Raw genomic sequence first — 17,892 nt, 5'->3', positions numbered from 1 at the left:
GGGAAGTACAACAGAGTCGAGGAGCAGTGCTTGCTGATGTCACTGCTACGTCTTCGCTGGTTGTGCATGCGAGCCAATCCCCTGTCCATGCTGCCTGCGAACAAGCCTCCTCCACTCCTGCACCTGCAGTTGCCTACGCAGAAAGAACACCATCATCAAGCACGTCCTTGTCCCAGCGCAGCGTTCAGTTATCCATTCAGCAAACCTTTGAACGCAGGCGCAAATACACTGCCAACACCCCACATGCCACAGTTCTAAATGCTAACATTTCGCGACTGCTTGCGCTGGAAATGTTGCCTTTTAGGCTGGTTGAGACAGAAGCATTCCGCGACCTGATGGTGGCAGCTGTCCCACGTTACTCGGTCCACAGCCGCCACTATTTCTCCCGGTGTGCCGTCCCCGCATTGCATAACCACGTGTCACAAAACATCACACGTGCCCTGAACAACGCTGTTTCAGCCAAAGTCCACCTAACCACAGACACGTGGACAAGTGCATGTGGGCAAGGCCGCTACATCTCGTTGACGTCACACTGGGTTAATATTGTGCAAGCTGGGACCCAGTCTGAGCGAGGGACGGAACACGTCCTTCACACACCAAGTTTTGCAGGCCCTACCTCAGTCAGGGTTTCACACACACTCTACAGCTCCGGAATGTCATGCTCCTCAGCCTCCTCCTCCTCCTGCGCATCCTGATCCACTTTACCCTCCACACCAGTCCCAAGCTGGAAGTGTCGCGGGCGGAGGAGGGGACGGTGCGCTCTCCCACTGCTCGGGTCCGGCTGACGCTGCTCTACGGCTGCTGCTGCTCGTTGGCTCGAGCGATGGCCGGATCACGGGGACTCGAGCGGCGCTACTCGCCCGTGAGTGAAAAGGGGTGGTTTGGGTTTTGAGGATATTGTCCGTGACGCCACCCACGGTTGTGGTGATTGTGTGGACACCACCGCTGCTCTGGACGGGGATCCCGGGAGCCTGTGACAGGGAGCAGCTTTGTTGTTATTTCTCCCCTCCGTGGGTAGGGGGGTTGGTTGTCCCGGGGCCTGGTGATGGGGTAGACATGGATGACAGGCGGGTTGCGGGGCCTGATGAGGTGCAGGGTCGCAGGGGCAGCGCTGTGCCGCACGGCACGGAGGTACTCACTCAGCCCAATGATGATGACACAGTTCACGGTAAAACAAGTGGCTGGATGGACGGGTCACTGGGACGGCTGCGGTTGTTCCTCCCTGCAGGTTAGTGATGACTGTCTCTCCCTGCACCTAAGTTAAGTGTTGGTAGTGATGGTTTCCCAACGGTAACCCGCTCCCCGACCTGGATATGGGCCGGAGGAGCCCCTTTTGCCCACAGGCTCTGGCCCTGGGAGACGGTTGCCCTTGGCGGTGGCTGTGTCTCCCCTTCACGGTTGTACGGTTGCCTTCTATATGGACTTGGCTGTTTGGAAACCCTGAGGTTCCCTTCACTAACGGATTTGTCAAATTCACGGCGACACCAAGCCTTGCCGGGATCCGAAAGTCCTCTGCCAATGGTGCTGGCTTCTCTTTGTATACCGGTCCGGTACGGCCGGGTCACCACCCGTCCACGGTCCTTACGGCAGACTCCAATCGGCCTCCACTGCAGACGGTCACCACATCCTGCCAACCTTGCTGTCCTGTCCGGGCCACACACCCGGACCAACTTCAGGCTCTTTGCTGTCACTTTTCTCCTCTCTACTACTTTCCTCCTTCCACTTCCTTAGCTTAACTCTCACTGCCTGTGTTTTCCCTTCTCCTCAGTGGGTGGAGACCAACCGCCTGGCTCCACACCCTGGTGTGGACAACAGCCCCTGGGGAAGGCAACAAGGATTTTGTGTTTTGACTATGATATGCCTGCAGGGAGTGTGGGGTGTTTAAGTGTTGTGCTCTGTGGCCCCTGGCTTGTCCAGGGCGACACAGAAGCACTGCAGCACTGCCTCGGCGAAGCGGCAACAGGCAGTGCTGAAGCTAATCTGCATAGGTGACAAACCCCACAATGCAGAAGAGGTGTGGACAGCTCTGAAACAGCAGGCAGATCACTGGCTCACAACTCTGAACCTAAAGCCAGGAAAGGTCGTGTGTGACAATGGCCGGAACCTGGTGGCGGCTTTGAGGCGAGGCCAGCTGACACATGTTCCATGCGTGGCCCATGTGCTCAACCTCGTGGTTCAGCGGTTTCTAAAGTCATACTCAGAGCTGTCTGATCTGCTGGTAAAAGTTCGCCGCCTGTCTGCACATTTTCGAAAGTCACCTACTGCTTCAGCCGGCCTTGCCGGCTTAAGACGCCGTTTGCATCTTCCGGCACACAGACTGGTGTGTGATGTCCCCACGCGTTGGAATTCAACTCTGCACAAGTTGGTCAGGATATGTGAGCAGAAGAGGGCAGTTGTTGAGTACCTGCATCACCTAAGCCGTCGGAAAATGGGTCAAACTCCACACATAACACCTGAGGAGTGGAGATGGATGTCCGACCTATGCACCATCCGCCAAAACTTTGAGGACTCCACCAAGATGGTGAGCGGCGATGACGACATTATTAGCGTCACCATACCGCTTCTCTGCCTTCTAAAATGGTCTCTGCTTAAAAAACAACCATGATGCATTGCAGGCGGAGCGCGATGAGTTTGAGCAAGAAACAGTAGTGGGTGTGGGTGATGATAACACACAGCCCAGCCTCGTCTCATCACAACGTGCAGTGGAGGACTATGACGAGGAGGAGGATGAAGACATGGAGCAACTCTCTGGCCAAATTGAGGATATGACATGCAGTCATATCCTCGGTTCAGCGTGGCTGGCCAGAGGACAGGGTAGATGATGAGGAGGAGGAGGAGGAGGACAGCATGTTCAGTCATCGTGTTGGTCAGGATACTGAAGTGATGGCTGTTAAGAGTCTGGCACACATGGCTGACTTTATGGTAAGCTGCCTGTCTCGTGACCCTCGCGTTAAGAACATCTTGGCCGACAATCATTACTGGTTGGTAACACTGTTAGACCCACGCTAAAAGGAGAACTTTATGTCTCTTATTCCCGAGGCGGAGAGGTCAGGCAAAATGCAGCAGTTCCAGAAGGCCATAGTCACGGAAGTAGGCAAAGCATTCCCCTCACAAAACGCTAGCGGCATAGGTCAGGAATCAGTGGACAACCAAGGCGTACAGCCGAGAGGGGCACAAGTCCAATCCGCCAGAGGTAGGGGAACAGTCTTTAAGATGTGGGACAGTTTTCTCAGCCCCTCACATACCACAGCCCCTGAGGTGAGGGGTAGTGCCACAAGAAATCCTAAGTTTGCCCAGATGCTCAAGGAGTACCTTGCAGATCAAACAACTGTACTCCGACATTCCTCTGTGCCTTACAATTAATGTGTATCCAAGCTGGACACGTGGCATGAATTGGCTCTCTACGCCTTGGAAGTCCTGGCCTGCCCTGCTGCTAGCGTTTTGTCAGAGCGTGTTTTTAGTGCCGCAGGTGGAATCATTACAGATAAACGCACCCGCCTGTTAACTGTAAATGCTGACAGGCTGACTCTGATCAAGATGAACAAGGGTTGGATTTGGCCAGACTTCACCACACCACCAGCAAATGAGAGCGGAATTTAAAGTTTGTAACGGGAATTTGCCATGTACCTCCACTCACCCATGGTAACACACTTCTGGACTTTGGCTACTCGCTGGACTGCTCCTCCTTCTCCTCATGCGCCATCATGGTGACCGTTACAATAGTTAAGCCGTTGTTTCAGGTATACCCCCAGTGGTAAATTTTTTCGCCCATTCTTTCTGAATGGGCATTACAACGACAGGAGACCCGCTCCTTTGCAATGGGAACAATGTTTTGAGGCCCTCATGCACATCTCTATCCAGGGACAATGTGGAGCCTCCCAATTTTTGGCTGCCCTGCCTAAGGGCTATACTACAATAGACCCACTTCCTTACAATGGGCACTTCATGTTTACAGGCCATCATGCACGTCTGTATCCAGGGACAATATGGAGCCTGACGCTGCCACCGACTGCCACACACATGCTGTTTTTAAATGCAAGCACGGACGCAATAAGAACCTAACTGGTTTTTAGGAGCGACAATTACTGAGAAGTCTGACACTATCAGACACTGCTGACTGACGTGTATTATACACTAGACTTGTGCGTTATATAATAGTTTGTGCAAAACGCGCACCTGTACCCTGCCACCGACTGCCACACACGTGCTGTTTTTAAATGCAAGCACGGACGCAATAAGAACCTAACTGGTTTTTAGGAGCGACAATTACTGAGAAGTCTGACACTATCAGACACTGCTGACTGACGTGTATTATACACTAGACTTGTGCGTTATATAATAGTTTGTGCAAAACGCGCACCTGTACGCTGCCACCGACTGCCACACACGTGCTGTTTTTAAATGCAACCACGGACGCAATAAGAACCTAACTGGTTTTTAGGAGCGACAATTACTGAGAAGTCTGACACTATCAGACACTGCTGACTGACGTGTATTATTATACACTAGACTTGTGCGTTATATAATAGTTTGTGCAAAACGCGCACCTGTACCCTGCCACCGACTGCCACACACGTGCTGTTTTTAAATGCAAGCACGGACGCAATAAGAACCTAACTGGTTTTTAGGAGCGACAATTACTGAGAAGTCTGACACTATCAGACACTGCTGACTGACGTGTATTATACACTAGACTTGTGCGTTATATAATAGTTTGTGCAAAACGCGAACCTGTACCCTGCCACCGACTGCCACACACGTGCTGTTTTTAAATGCAAGCACGGACGCAATAAGAACCTAACTGGTTTTTAGGAGCGACAATTACTGAGAAGTCTGACACTATCAGACACTGCTGACTGACGTGTATTATACACTAGACTTGTGCGTTATATAATAGTTTGTGCAAAACGCGCACCTGTACGCTGCCACCGACTGCCACACACGTGCTGTTTTTAAATGCAACCACGGACGCAATAAGAACCTAACTGGTTTTTAGGAGCGACAATTACTGAGAAGTCTGACACTATCAGACACTGCTGACTGACGTGTATTATACACTAGACTTGTGCGTTATATAATAGTTTGTGCAAAACGCGCACCTGTACCCTGCCACCGACTGCCACACACGTGCTGTTTTTAAATGCAAGCACGGACGCAATAAGAACCTAACTGGTTTTTAGGAGCGACAATTACTGAGAAGTCTGACACTATCAGACACTGCTGACTGACGTGTATTATTATACACTAGACTTGTGCGTTATATAATAGTTTGTGCAAAACGCGCACCTGTACCCTGCCACCGACTGCCACACACGTGCTGTTTTTAAATGCAAGCACGGACGCAATAAGAACCTAACTGGTTTTTAGGAGCGACAATTACTGAGAAGTCTGACACTATCAGACACTGCTGACTGACGTGTATTATTATACACTAGACTTGTGCGTTATATAATAGTTTGTGCAAAACGCGCACCTGTACCCTGCCACCGACTGCCACACACGTGCTGTTTTTAAATGCAAGCACGGACGCAATAAGAACCTAACTGGTTTTTAGGAGCGACAATTACTGAGAAGTCTGACACTATCAGACACTGCTGACTGACGTGTATTATACACTAGACTTGTGCGTTATATAATAGTTTGTGCAAAACGCGCACCTGTACCCTGCCACCGACTGCCACACACGTGCTGTTTTTAAATGCAAGCACGGACGCAATAAGAACCTAACTGGTTTTTAGGAGCGACAATTACTGAGAAGTCTGACACTATCTGGACTGTTTTACACTGTGTACACCAGCCCCAGATATGATGAAGGCTGGTATACGGTCACCACTACCCTGCCTGCCTGCCTGCCTGTATACTGCTACAATAGTCCTGACAAGGACTCTTCTGGTCACTAGCCTGTATTCCGACCTGGCTATACCCTGCCTGTATATAGCAACAATAGTCCTGAGAAGGACTCTGCTACTGTACTCCGACCTGGCTATACCCTGCCTGCCTGTATACAACTAGAATAGTCCTGAGAAGGACTTCTGGTCACACTGTTTGCAGCCCTGCTCCGGAACTAACTATAAAGGGCCGCAAAGCTTTCCCTGAATCAACGACACTCTCCCTGCACTGACTGTCTGGATAGTTGTGAGCAGAGCACAGCGCGCCGGCCGGTATAAAGGCTCGGTCACGCTGTGCAGGCCGGCCAATCACTGCAATTCCACAACTAACAGGGCTGTGGCATTGCAGTGGTCTGCCAGCCAATCCCTGCATGAGGGCTGGCTCTCAAAAGAGCGCCAACATGCAGAAATGAAGACCACGAGTACAGCACGAGTATCGCGAGATTACTCGGTCCCCGCCGAGCAGCCCGAGTACAGCGATACTCGTGCGAGTACCGAGTAGTTACAAGCATGCTCGCTCATCACTAATACCTTTCTCTTTCTTTTCTTATTAATTTTCGTTATATAGCGGTAACATAGTATATACCACCTTATCCAAATCTGCCAGTCCCACTGTAACAGATGGTGTTTCTTCATCAAATGTTACTTTTGCTTAACCACCAAATCCACGGACCAAAACTTTTTTCCCCTTTCCAACACACCTGTTCCCCTTTCCACCAGCATCTGTCCTTTTTCAACTCATTTTGGTATATGACCAAAAGTGCAACTCTGCAGGGACACCGTCACTCAACGCCATCTCAGCACAGCAGCCATCCCTCGGTCCCTCCGATGTGGACAAGGAAAAGACCATTTCCTCCTATCCATGACAAAGCGTTGAGATTCACTCTGTGCAGCACTGGTGTTTAGTGGAAAAGTAGATGTAAGATTGCGTACCACATTCTGCAGATACTCCTGTATACGTGCGTCCATTTCTATGGCAGGAATTATTTCGCCAAATTTTGTCTTGTACCGGGGATCTAACAGTGTGGCAACCCAGTATTCAGGATTACTTCGAATTCGTACAATCCGAGGGTCATGTAGGTAGTGCAGCAAGAAGGCGCTCATGTGTCTTGTGCATCCAGGAGGACCAAGTCCTTGGTGTGTTGGTGGCAGAGAGGTGAGAATCGTGCCTCCTTCCTCTGCCCTCTCCCCACAACCTCGCACAACCGAAATGTGAGCAAGCTCTCACTCATCTGCTGAGTCTTCCATGCCCATCGCCAGTTCGTCCTCCATTTCTTCATGGGCTCCTGCACTTTCCTCAACACTTTTTGCTGATACTATGCGCCCTTGTTAATCCCTCTCCCTCACCATGACTGCCGCATAGGTGCCGCTGACCATCTGGACCTCGTAGATCTTGTTATCCCTTCCGCATATGACTCCTCCTGTACTTCCTCCCCTTCCTCTTGTCCCAACACCTGACTCCGAATAATAATTACAGTGTGCTCCATCATGTAGATGACCAGAATTGTCACGCTGAGAATGACATTGCCAGTGCTAAACATCTTCGTCGACATTTGTAAACTGTGTAGCAGGGTGCATAGGTCCTTGATCTGACACCACTCCAGCAGCGTGATCTGCACCACCTCTGGATCAAGTTATCCCAGGCTATATGTCATACCGTATTTCAGCAGGGCTCTGCGGTGCTGCCACACACGCTGCAACATGTGCAGATTCCAATTCCTGCGTGTCGGAACATCGCATTTCCGGCGTTTAACTGCCAGACCCTAAGACTTCCGGAGTGATGAAAGTTGTTGAGGTGCTGTGTGCGCACGATGGAAGTGAGCACATAGCGAGCGTCCCCGCTGCACAAGGCCATTTAGGCCGGGATGGTGTTTTAAAAATTGCTGGAGAATTAGGTTCAACACGTGAGCCATACAAGGCACATGTGTCACATTGCCCTGACGATGGCCCGCAGCCAGGTTTGCATCATTGCCGCACACGGCTGTTAAGTCACCAACGGAGTACGCTCCATCAATTTGTACTCCGGTCGCCAGGTGACAACGTGTTCCTTTGATGCATAGTGCTGATGATGGGAAAGGAGTCGATGCCAGCGGCGCAGGTGGACGCAGGTTATGCTCACCCACTGGGCTGCATTACCTTGACAGATGCAGAATCTCTGGCTGAATGTAGCTGGTGGGTATCTCACAGATGAAATACCATCATTCAGCTACAACCAATGGGAAGACACCACACCCTTTTTTATGCCCATCCTGTCTGCAGACCACTGCCAGACATAGCTATGAACCTCTGGTTAATTTTACCCCCAGTTCAGTTTTATGATTTTGTGTGCTTGTTACCTGACTACTTTTCCTGCTTGCTGTTTATGTACCTTGTTGGCCGATCCGCATATCACCTCTGCTTGTTTTCTGATTAAGTCCTGGCCGTCCCATTCTGTTCCTGTTCCTCAATTAATGTTTTGACCCTGCCTGACTACTATTCTCTGGAACTGCAGCCTTCCACAGGTATTATTCACCTTGGGCCCTGTGTAATTCCTAATCCCTGTATAGGGGTTAAAGGGGTTCAGGGTTCTAGGGGTCCTGCTTGGTGAGTGGCTTCCCTCTAGCCTATCATTTACAGCCCATCTGAGTGTGTGGATCAAGGAAGGCGTTACACCGTGCTCTCTGCAGAAGGCCATGTGGGCCAGGATAGTGCTTTAAAAATTGCTGGACAACCAGGTTCAACACGTGAACCACACAAGCCATGTGTGTCACATTGTCACAGCGAAGGGCCGCACCCATGTTTGCATCATTGTCGCACCCGGCCTTCCCTGGCTGCTGGTTGAGTGGAGACAACCATTGATGAAACTCGGTCTCCAGAGCTAACCGTCCACAACTTCTCAGCGGTGTGACTCACATTTCCCATACATTTCAAAGTAAACCTTTGACCGCCTGATGGCATTGAGCTCTGCTGCCAGCATAGTATGGAGGTGTGTGGTAGTCCTTGTGCGCAGTTACAAGGAAGGGTGGCCTGACCACACAGGGATAGCGCCAAGGTGGAGGACCCACACGAGGTTGAAGAGGCAGAAGCAGTGTATTAACTTCTACATACAGAAGAAGGATTGACACAACTCGTGGGGACGGCAAGACTTGTACAGCAAACCCTTCTCCATCTCTCCCCACAGTAACCCATTGCCCAGTCAGCGACATGTAACGCCCCTGTCCATGCTTACTGGGCCAATTATCTGTGGTGAAATGCACCCTGTCACACAGAGTTTCTCAAGGAAATGTTTAGTGCGACATGCTGGTGTAGCGCGTGCACGCCTTTGTTGGAGAAGGAGTGGCGCCTGGGCATCGGCTCTTGGGGCACTGCGATGGGCATAAGGTCTCGAAAATCCTCGGTTAAAAAGGTTGGAAAGGCAGCATTTTGGTAGCCAACAGTTTCCAGATGCTGAAAGTCAACCTCTAAGCCATGTCATGCCCTTCTAAAAGCATGTAAAACACAGTAAGGGGACTCCAACCACAGTCTCCCTCGTTGCCACTAATTGGGCCACACACACCCCACTTGACTGGCATCAGTTGACCTTCCCTTTTGAAAAAGAAAAAGATGCTTGGCATGAAGCACTCTCAAAAATACGCGTGCCTTTCCCGTCCCCTGGCTGACCCAGGGGAAGAAAAGTCCTCTGAGATCCATGACTTGTTCATCTTGGTTCTTTTAGAAACACAGCGAGGGGACTCCAACCACAGTCTCCCTCATTGTTACGGTTGCTGCGAGCACTGGAGACTATGTCCAGATTTCTTGCTACTGCACATGTGCGAGCGCTGGAGACTAAGTCCAGATTTCTTGCTACTGCACATGTGCGAGCGCTGGAGACTAAGTCCAGATTTCTTGCTACTGCACATGTGCGAGCGCCGGAGACTAAGTCCTATCTTGGAGCCATTGCACATGTGCGGGTGACATCATCGCTGACACGAGGTCACATGTCTCTGACACCTTCTATGCCGATTGGGCGCTGGTCATGTGCTTGTAACGCCTTGCTCGGTGATAGGCCAGCATGATGTCACTCCTGTCGTTCTGGCAGCGGATTGGCTCTGGTGTCCTCCATCTTGGATGAGGCACAGAGTCTATATAAGACCCTGACACATGCCGCATGGTGCTCAGTCCTCTTGGTTCATGCATATGAGTAGACGCTCTGTGCGCGTTCCTCTAGGCATTCCTCTGTCTATGCTAGGTGAGCGCTACCGGCAGGGTAGCGTTCTTATACCTTACAGCTTCGGCTGCTGTCCGTATCCTTACTTCTTGGGGGAGCGGACATAGGCAGGTGCCTGAGGCACATGGTCTGGCTGGGCCTTGTGATTCTACTCGTAGGTGGACGTTGCCGCTAGGGTAAAGTTCCTTATACTGCATCTGGCAGTTGTTCGTATCCTCGCACACTAGGGGAGCGAACAGAGGTAGGAGCTTTGTGCGGCTTACGCTGCTGTTCGTCTCTTTTGCACCACTAGAAGAGCGGACCTAGGCAGGTGCCATATCTAGTGGTTCGTGTCCTCGCACACTAGTGGAGCGAACGCAGGTAGGAGCTTTGTGCGGCTTATGCTGCTGTTCGTCTCTTTTGCACCACTAGAAGAGCGGACCTAGGTAGGTGCCATTTCGCACACATTGCCTTTGTCTCTGTGATTATTAACAGAGATCATTCCACACACCCTCCAAGTAAGGGAGGAATTGCTTTACTTACTTATTATATTTACTTACTTATTATATCCTTCTGTGAGTTAACAGAGGTATTGCACTCTGCCATAGTCTGCAGCAAAGTCTTTGCACGGTGGACCCTGACTGTCTGATACTCCTTTCGGTTATTATCAGACAGCCCCCCGTAACATTAGGACTGAGCCAAGGGTCTGGCAGTTATGGCAGAATATCAGCAGTTACACCGTTACATACAAGTACTTGAGTCACGGCTCAAGAGTATAGAGGATAAACCTCAGACCATGGTGACATCTGCACATGATCCTCGACTTGCTCTGCCAAACAGATATTCTGGCGATGCCAGATCATGTCGTGGTTTCATTAGTCAGTGTCAGATACACCTAGAGGTCAACTCTTCTCGCTTCTCTACGGAGAGGTCCAGAGTAGGCTTTATCATCTCCTTACTTCAGGACAAAGCCTTAGAATGGGCGACTCCCCTATGGGAGCGCTCTGATGTGGTTACTCTGAGACATCAAGACTTTCTTGATGCTCTTAAGGCGGTATTCATGGGTCCGCAGGTTACCCATGATGCGGCCCTGAGACTGTTAGATCTATCTCAGGGTTCGTTATCCACTAGTTCTTATGCCATTGCTTTTAGAACTCTGGTGGCAGAACTAGATTGGCCAGAGAAGGTGTTGATTCCTATCTTCTGGAGAGGGTTGGCAGGCTATGTCAAGGATGCCCTTGCTACTCGTGAGGTCCCTGCTTCTCTGGAGGACTTGATCACAGTAGCAACGAGGATCGATGTACGCCATAAGGAACGTAGACTCGAGGTCTCTTCCTCACGCCCTAAGCATCGGGCTATTCCAGTTGTTGAGGGTCCACTACCATCTTCCTCAGCATCTGAAACATCTCCCACTCCTATGGAGTTAGGTCATACGTTCTCCAGACTACGCAAGTCTGGTCCTCCTATATGTTACGTATGTCGTCAGGCTGGGCACTATGCCAACAAGTGTCCTAGTCGTCAGGGAAACTCCCTGGCCTAGTAACCATTAGAGGGGGGTTACTAGAGACGTCTTCTGCACCCTCTAAGTGTTGTATCCCAGGTCAGCTCTCGTTATCTGAGAATACATGGCCTATTATGGCTTTTGTGGATTCCGGAGCTGACGGGATTTTTGTGTCCTCAGGATTTGTAAAGGGACACAATATTCCCTCTATCATGTTAGAGGCGCCTATTCCTGTCCGTGTTGTTAATGGAACTATGTTGTCTGACTCCATTACATTGAGGACAGTTCCCTTGCGCCTTTCCCTGTCTCAGGGTCACATAGAGGAGATTTCTTTTCTTGTTTTGCCTGAGGGTATAGACGACGTCCTTCTGGGTCTTCCATGGCTTCGGACTCATGCTCCTCACATTGACTGGGAGTCTGACAGCATTATTAGTTGGGGTTCGAAATGTCAGTCCCGATGTCTTCCCTTACCACCTAAGGTCGTTGCGGTTGCATCAACTGATCTCTCTCCCATACCTACACCCTATTTGGATTTCGCTGACGTGTTCTCCAAACAGGGTGCTGAGGTTCTTCCACCCCATAGGCCGTATGACTGTGCCATAGACCTTATCCCAGGTTCGGTTCCACCTAAAGGCAGGGTTTACCCCCTGTCGATACCTGAGTCGGAGGCCATGTCGACCTATATAAGAGAGAGTTTAGAGAAGGGGTTCATTCGTAAGTCTGTCTCTCCCGCGGGAGCTGGGTTTTTCTTTGTTCGGAAGAAAGAGGGTGATTTGCGTCCCTGCATAGATTACAGGGGTCTCAACGCAATCACAATAAAGAACAAATACCCATTACCTTTAATTTCGGAGCTCTTTGACAGACTGAGAGGAGCTGAAGTTTTTACGAAGTTGGATCTGCGGGGTGCGTATAACTTGGTACGAATTCGAAAGGGTGACGAATGGAAGACCGCTTTTAACACCCGAGACGGTCACTATGAATACCTCGTCATGCCTTTTGGGTTATGTAATGCACCCGCAGTATTTCAGGACTTCGTAAACGATGTGTTCAGGGATTTACTGTTATCCTCAGTAGTGGTGTATCTAGACGACATCCTGATTTTTTCTCCTGATCTGCAGACTCATCGTCAGGATGTCGTTCGTGTCCTTTCCCGTTTAAGGGAGCACTCATTGTTTGCTAAACTCGAGAAATGTGTATTCGAGCAGTCCTCATTGCCTTTTTTGGGTTACATTATCTCACAAGAGGGTCTGGCTATGGATCCTGCGAAGCTCTCTGCTGTCCTGCAATGGTCCGAACCTCATTCCTTGAAGGCGGTGCAACGCTTCTTAGGATTCATAAATTATTACAGGCAGTTCATACCCCATTTTTCTACTTTGGTGGCCCCTTTGGTGGCCTTGACTAAGAAAGGTGCTAATCCCAAAGCCTGGTCTACTGAGACATCTCAGGCTTTTGAGGCAGTAAAAAGACACTTTTCAACTGCTCCCGTTCTTCAAAGACCCGATGAGAATAAGCCCTTCCTCTTAGAGGTTGATGCCTCTTCAGTGGGTGCTGGTGCGGTCTTGTATCAAAAGAACGGTGCAGGTAGAAAAAGGCCGTGTTTCTTCTTTGCTAAAACCTTTTCACCGGCAGAGAGAAACTATACCATTGGGGATAGGGAACTGCTCGCCTTGAGATTAGCCTTGGAGGAGTGGCGTCACTTGCTGGAAGGAGCGAAACATCCTTTCCAGGTCTATACAGACCATAAGAATCTGACGTACTTACAAACCGCTCAGCGTCTGAATCCTCGCCAAGCCCGCTGGTCCTTGTTTTTCTCCCGCTTTCACTTCTCCATCAACTATCTGTCTGGGAGTAAGAATAACAAGGCAGACGCCCTGTCTCGCTCTATGCTTTCTACCCAGGAAGAGATTGACGAACCTCGTCTTATCCTTCCCTCCAGGGTTTTTCATACGCTCTCCCCTGTGACGTTAGACCAAATCCCACCGGGCAAGACCTTTGTTCCGCCTGATCGACAGAATGATATACTGTCATGGGCCCACACCTCAAAGGTGGGTGGGCATTTTGGTATTAGGCGCACATGAGAGTTACTGGAGAGGTGGTATTGGTGGCCACACTTAGCCAGCCACGTCAAGAGATATGTCGGTTCCTGCTACTCGTGTGCTCGCAACCGTCCATTACGGCAGAGACCGGCTGGGCTCTTGCATCCTTTACCAGTGCCAGATAGACCATGGGAGGTGGTAGGCATGGACTTTGTGGGTGATCTTCCATGTTCACAGGGACATAGATTTGTGTGGGTCATTACGGACCATTTCTCCCGGATGGTTCATCTCGTACCGTTATCGAGAATCCCATCTTCCAGGGTACTAGCCAAACTATTCCTCAAGCATGTCTTTAGGCTTCACGGGATGCCAGATCGTATCATTTGTGATAGAGGCCCGCAATTTACTTCCCGTTTCTGGCGAGATCTTTGTAGCCTTCTGCAAATTGAGTTGAATCTCTCTTCGGCATACCATCCGGAGACTAATGGTTTGGTTGAACGTACCAATCAATCTATGATTATATACCTTCGACACTTTGTTGCTGAGAACCACGATAACTGGTCCTCCCTCCTACCCTGGGCAGAATTTGCCCTTAACAATTCGCTGGCTGAGGCCACTGGGCAGACACCGTTCGTACTCAATAATGGGCAACACCCTAGGGTACCGGTACCGTTTCCCGCTGCTGCACCTCCTCCTCTTGTGGCCGACTGGGCAACTAATGCCAGAGAGGTTTGGGATCGGACTCAAGAGTCGATCCAAGCAGCTAAGGACCGTATGAAGACGGTGTCCGATCGGTTTCGTCGCCCGGCTCCTGTCTTTTCTCCAGGGGACTTTGTGTGGCTCTCTGCAAAACACGTGAGACTTAGAGTGAGCTCTGTCAAATTTGCTCCTCGCTTCCTGGGTCCTTATGAGGTTCTTCGACAGGTAAATCCTGTAGTCTATCAATTGAAGTTACCTGTCCATCTTAGGATTCATGACAAATTCCATGTCTCACTGCTAAAGCCGGCTATTTTACCTCACGCTCGTGAAGTGCACTCTCCTGCCTCTGATTCCTCTCGCTCTAGCTATGAGGTCCGAGCCATAGTTGGTTCTAAGATGGTTAGAGGGCGCAGGTTCTTCTTGATAGATTGGGAGGGCTATGGCCCGGAACATCGCTCTTGGGAGCCTGAGGAGGCTGTCCATGCTCCCGACTTAGTTGCCGATTACCTGCGTCACCGGGAGGGGGGCCCTTGAGGGGGAGGTACTGTTACGGTTGCTGCGAGCACTGGAGACTATGTCCAGATTTCTTGCTACTGCACATGTGCGAGCGCTGGAGACTAAGTCCAGATTTCTTGCTACTGCACATGTGCGAGCGCTGGAGACTAAGTCCAGATTTCTTGCTACTGCACATGTGCGAGCGCTGGAGACTAAGTCCAGATTTCTTGCTACTGCACATGTGCGAGCGCCGGAGACTAAGTCCTATCTTGGAGCCATTGCACATGTGCGGGTGACATCATCGCTGACACGAGGTCACATGTCTCTGACACCTTCTATGCCGATTGGGCGCTGGTCATGTGCTTGTGACGCCTTGCTCGGTGATAGGCCAGCATGACGTCACTCCTGTCGTTCTGGCAGCGGATTGGCTCTGGTGTCCTCCATCTTGGATGAGGCACAGAGTCTATATAAGACCCTGACACACGCCGCATGGTGCTCAGTCCTCTTGGTTCATGCATATGAGTAGACGCTCTGTGCGCGTTCCTCTAGGCATTCCTCTGTCTATGCTAGGTGAGCGCTACCGGCAGGGTAGCGTTCTTATACCTTACAGCTTCGGCTGCTGTCCGTATCCTTACCTCTTAGGGGAGCGGACATAGGCAGGTGCCTGAGGCACATGGTCTGGCTGGGCCTTGTGATTCTACTCGTAGGTGGACGTTGCCGCTAGGGTAACGTTCCTTATACTGCGTCTGGCAGTTGTTCGTATCCTCGCACACTAGGGGAGCGAACAGAGGTAGGAGCTTTGTGCGGCTTACGCTGCTGTTCATCTCTTTTGCACCACTAGAAGAGCGGACCTAGGCAGGTGCCATATCTAGTGGTTCGTGTCCTCGCACACTAGTGGAGCGAACGCAGGTAGGAGCTTTGTGCGGCTTATGCTGCTGTTCGTCTCTTTTGCACCACTAGAAGAGCGGACCTAGGTAGGTGCCATTTCGCACACATTGCCTTTGTCTCTGTGATTATTAACAGAGATCATTCCACACACCCTCCAAGTAAGGGAGGAATTGCTTTACTTACTTATTATATTTACTTACTTATTATATCCTTCTGTGAGTTAACAGAGGTATTGCACTCTGCCATAGTCTGCAGCAAAGTCTTTGCACGGTGGACCCTGACTGTCTGATACTCCTTTCGGTTATTATCAGACAGCCCCCCGTAACACTCATTGCCACTAATTGGGCCACACACACTGCACTTGACTGGCATCAGTTGACCCCCCCTTTTGAAAAAGAAAAAGATGCTTGGCATGAAGCACTCTCAAAAATACGCGTGCCTTTCCTGTCCCCTGGATGACCCAGGGGAAGAAAAGTCCTCTGAGAGCCATGACTTGTTCATCTTGGTTCTTTTTTCAAAAGCGAGGGGACTCCAACCACAGTCTCCCTCGTTGCCACTAATTGGGCCACGCACACCGCACTTGACTGACATCACTTGACCCCCCTTTTCAAAATGAAAAAGATGCTTTGCATGAAGCACTCTCAAAAATACACGTGCATTTCGCCTCCCCTGGCTGACCCAGGGGAAGAAAGGTCCTCTGAGAGCCATGTCCACATTGTCAGTGGACAGACACATGTGCTTATCTGCCAGCAGACCCCCAGCAGCACTGAAGACAGGTTCCGAGAGAACGCTGGCTGCAGGACACGACAAGATCCCCAAGGCGTACGTGGCGAGCTCAGGCAATTTATCAAGATTGGAAGCCTAAAATGAGCAGGGCTCAAGTTGCACAATAATGGAATCGATGTTTCCTTGCATATACTCATATATCTGTGTGTCCTCCTCTTTTTCGTTGTCCAGCTGTTTTGTTTTCGCATGAGTATATGTCCTTGTCACTTTCCCATGTGTTTGTGTTGTGTTGTGAGTTGTTTGTCACCTTTTGGACACCTTTGAGGGTGTTTTCTAGGTGTTTTTCTGTGTTTGTGATTGCCTGCCATTGTTTCCTATGCAGTTCGAGTTCAGTTCGTCGAACGTTCGACGAGCCGAACTCGAACGGGAGCTCCGTTCGGCGAACCGACCTCGAGCCGAACCGGGACCGGTTCGCTCATCTCTAGTCGAGACTCTCATTTATAATAATTCTTGTCCATACCTTTCTTTGAATGTTAGTTATGGCATTACCTACTAGTACTATCCTTTCATTCCTGACACCCCCTATTACATCATTGAATGTCCATGCTTTTTTTACAGTCAATGCAGTGTTACATCGGTTATCATTATTATAGACATGCTGTCCTGTTTCCATCTACCATCCACCTGCTTTGCAGAGTGTTCATTCACATGGATCAACTTTATTAATATTTTGTAAACTCATATGTGGCATGTAATATTTGTGCATTAGGGCTGATCAGGTGGTACTTTACGGATCTATTTGTGTCAATTTTTGACAGATATTATATATTCTGCCTATGCCCTATATTAAAAATAGCAACAGAAAGAGGAGATAAAAACTCCTCCAAAATTTAAATATACTCACAGAAGAAAAGAGGGCAATCAGTCCAGTTAGCCCAGGCCAACACAGATGTGTTTTGGAGGCGTTTTTATCTCCTCTTTCTGTTGCTATTTTTGCAAAGCAAGCATGAGGATCCGTGATGAGGATTGCAGGCTTATGTACATTGGCCAATTTACTAACTAATACCTGATATATATTTAATATATTTTTTGCACTTTTTTTTATACGGGGTGCAGCCAGGCCTCTTAATATAGGCCGTGCATAGTGGAGTCTCTGTCCCTTGTGTGCTGCAGGGAGTAGTGTCCGGGTAGCCCGCCTAATCGAATAGTAAGGGCGTGATAGTAGGTTGCTGGCTAGACACCATGCGCATAAGAGTGTGAACAGTGCCCTATGCACGCTACTAGTGTGCATTTTACCTTGCACTTGTGAAGTGTCCATCTTGTTGAGAGGTTTGTCTGCATCCTGTTGGTGCATTAGATGTGTTGGCCTGGGCTAACTGGACTGGTTACCCTCTTTTCTGCTATGCCCTATGTTAGAATAATTTTTGCTTACTTTTGTCAGCCACTAAGAGATTTTTTTGTAATTATACCTTGCATAAAGTTGTTCCTCCTCAA

General features: G+C 49.8%; 1 long non-coding RNA gene across 1 annotated transcript in view; it reads left to right on the top strand.

Moving 5' to 3' along the window:
- Positions 1 to 17,892, top strand: part of LOC142295123 (uncharacterized) — a 317,897-nt gene that overhangs the window by 110,982 nt on the left and 189,023 nt on the right. The window lies entirely within an intron of this gene.

This window comes from Anomaloglossus baeobatrachus, chromosome 3 (genome assembly GCF_048569485.1).
Source record: "Anomaloglossus baeobatrachus isolate aAnoBae1 chromosome 3, aAnoBae1.hap1, whole genome shotgun sequence".
Classification (NCBI taxonomy): domain Eukaryota; kingdom Metazoa; phylum Chordata; class Amphibia; order Anura; family Aromobatidae; genus Anomaloglossus; species Anomaloglossus baeobatrachus.
The sequence above is the reverse complement of the archived record's forward strand: the minus strand, read 5'-3'. Positions and strand labels throughout refer to the sequence as shown.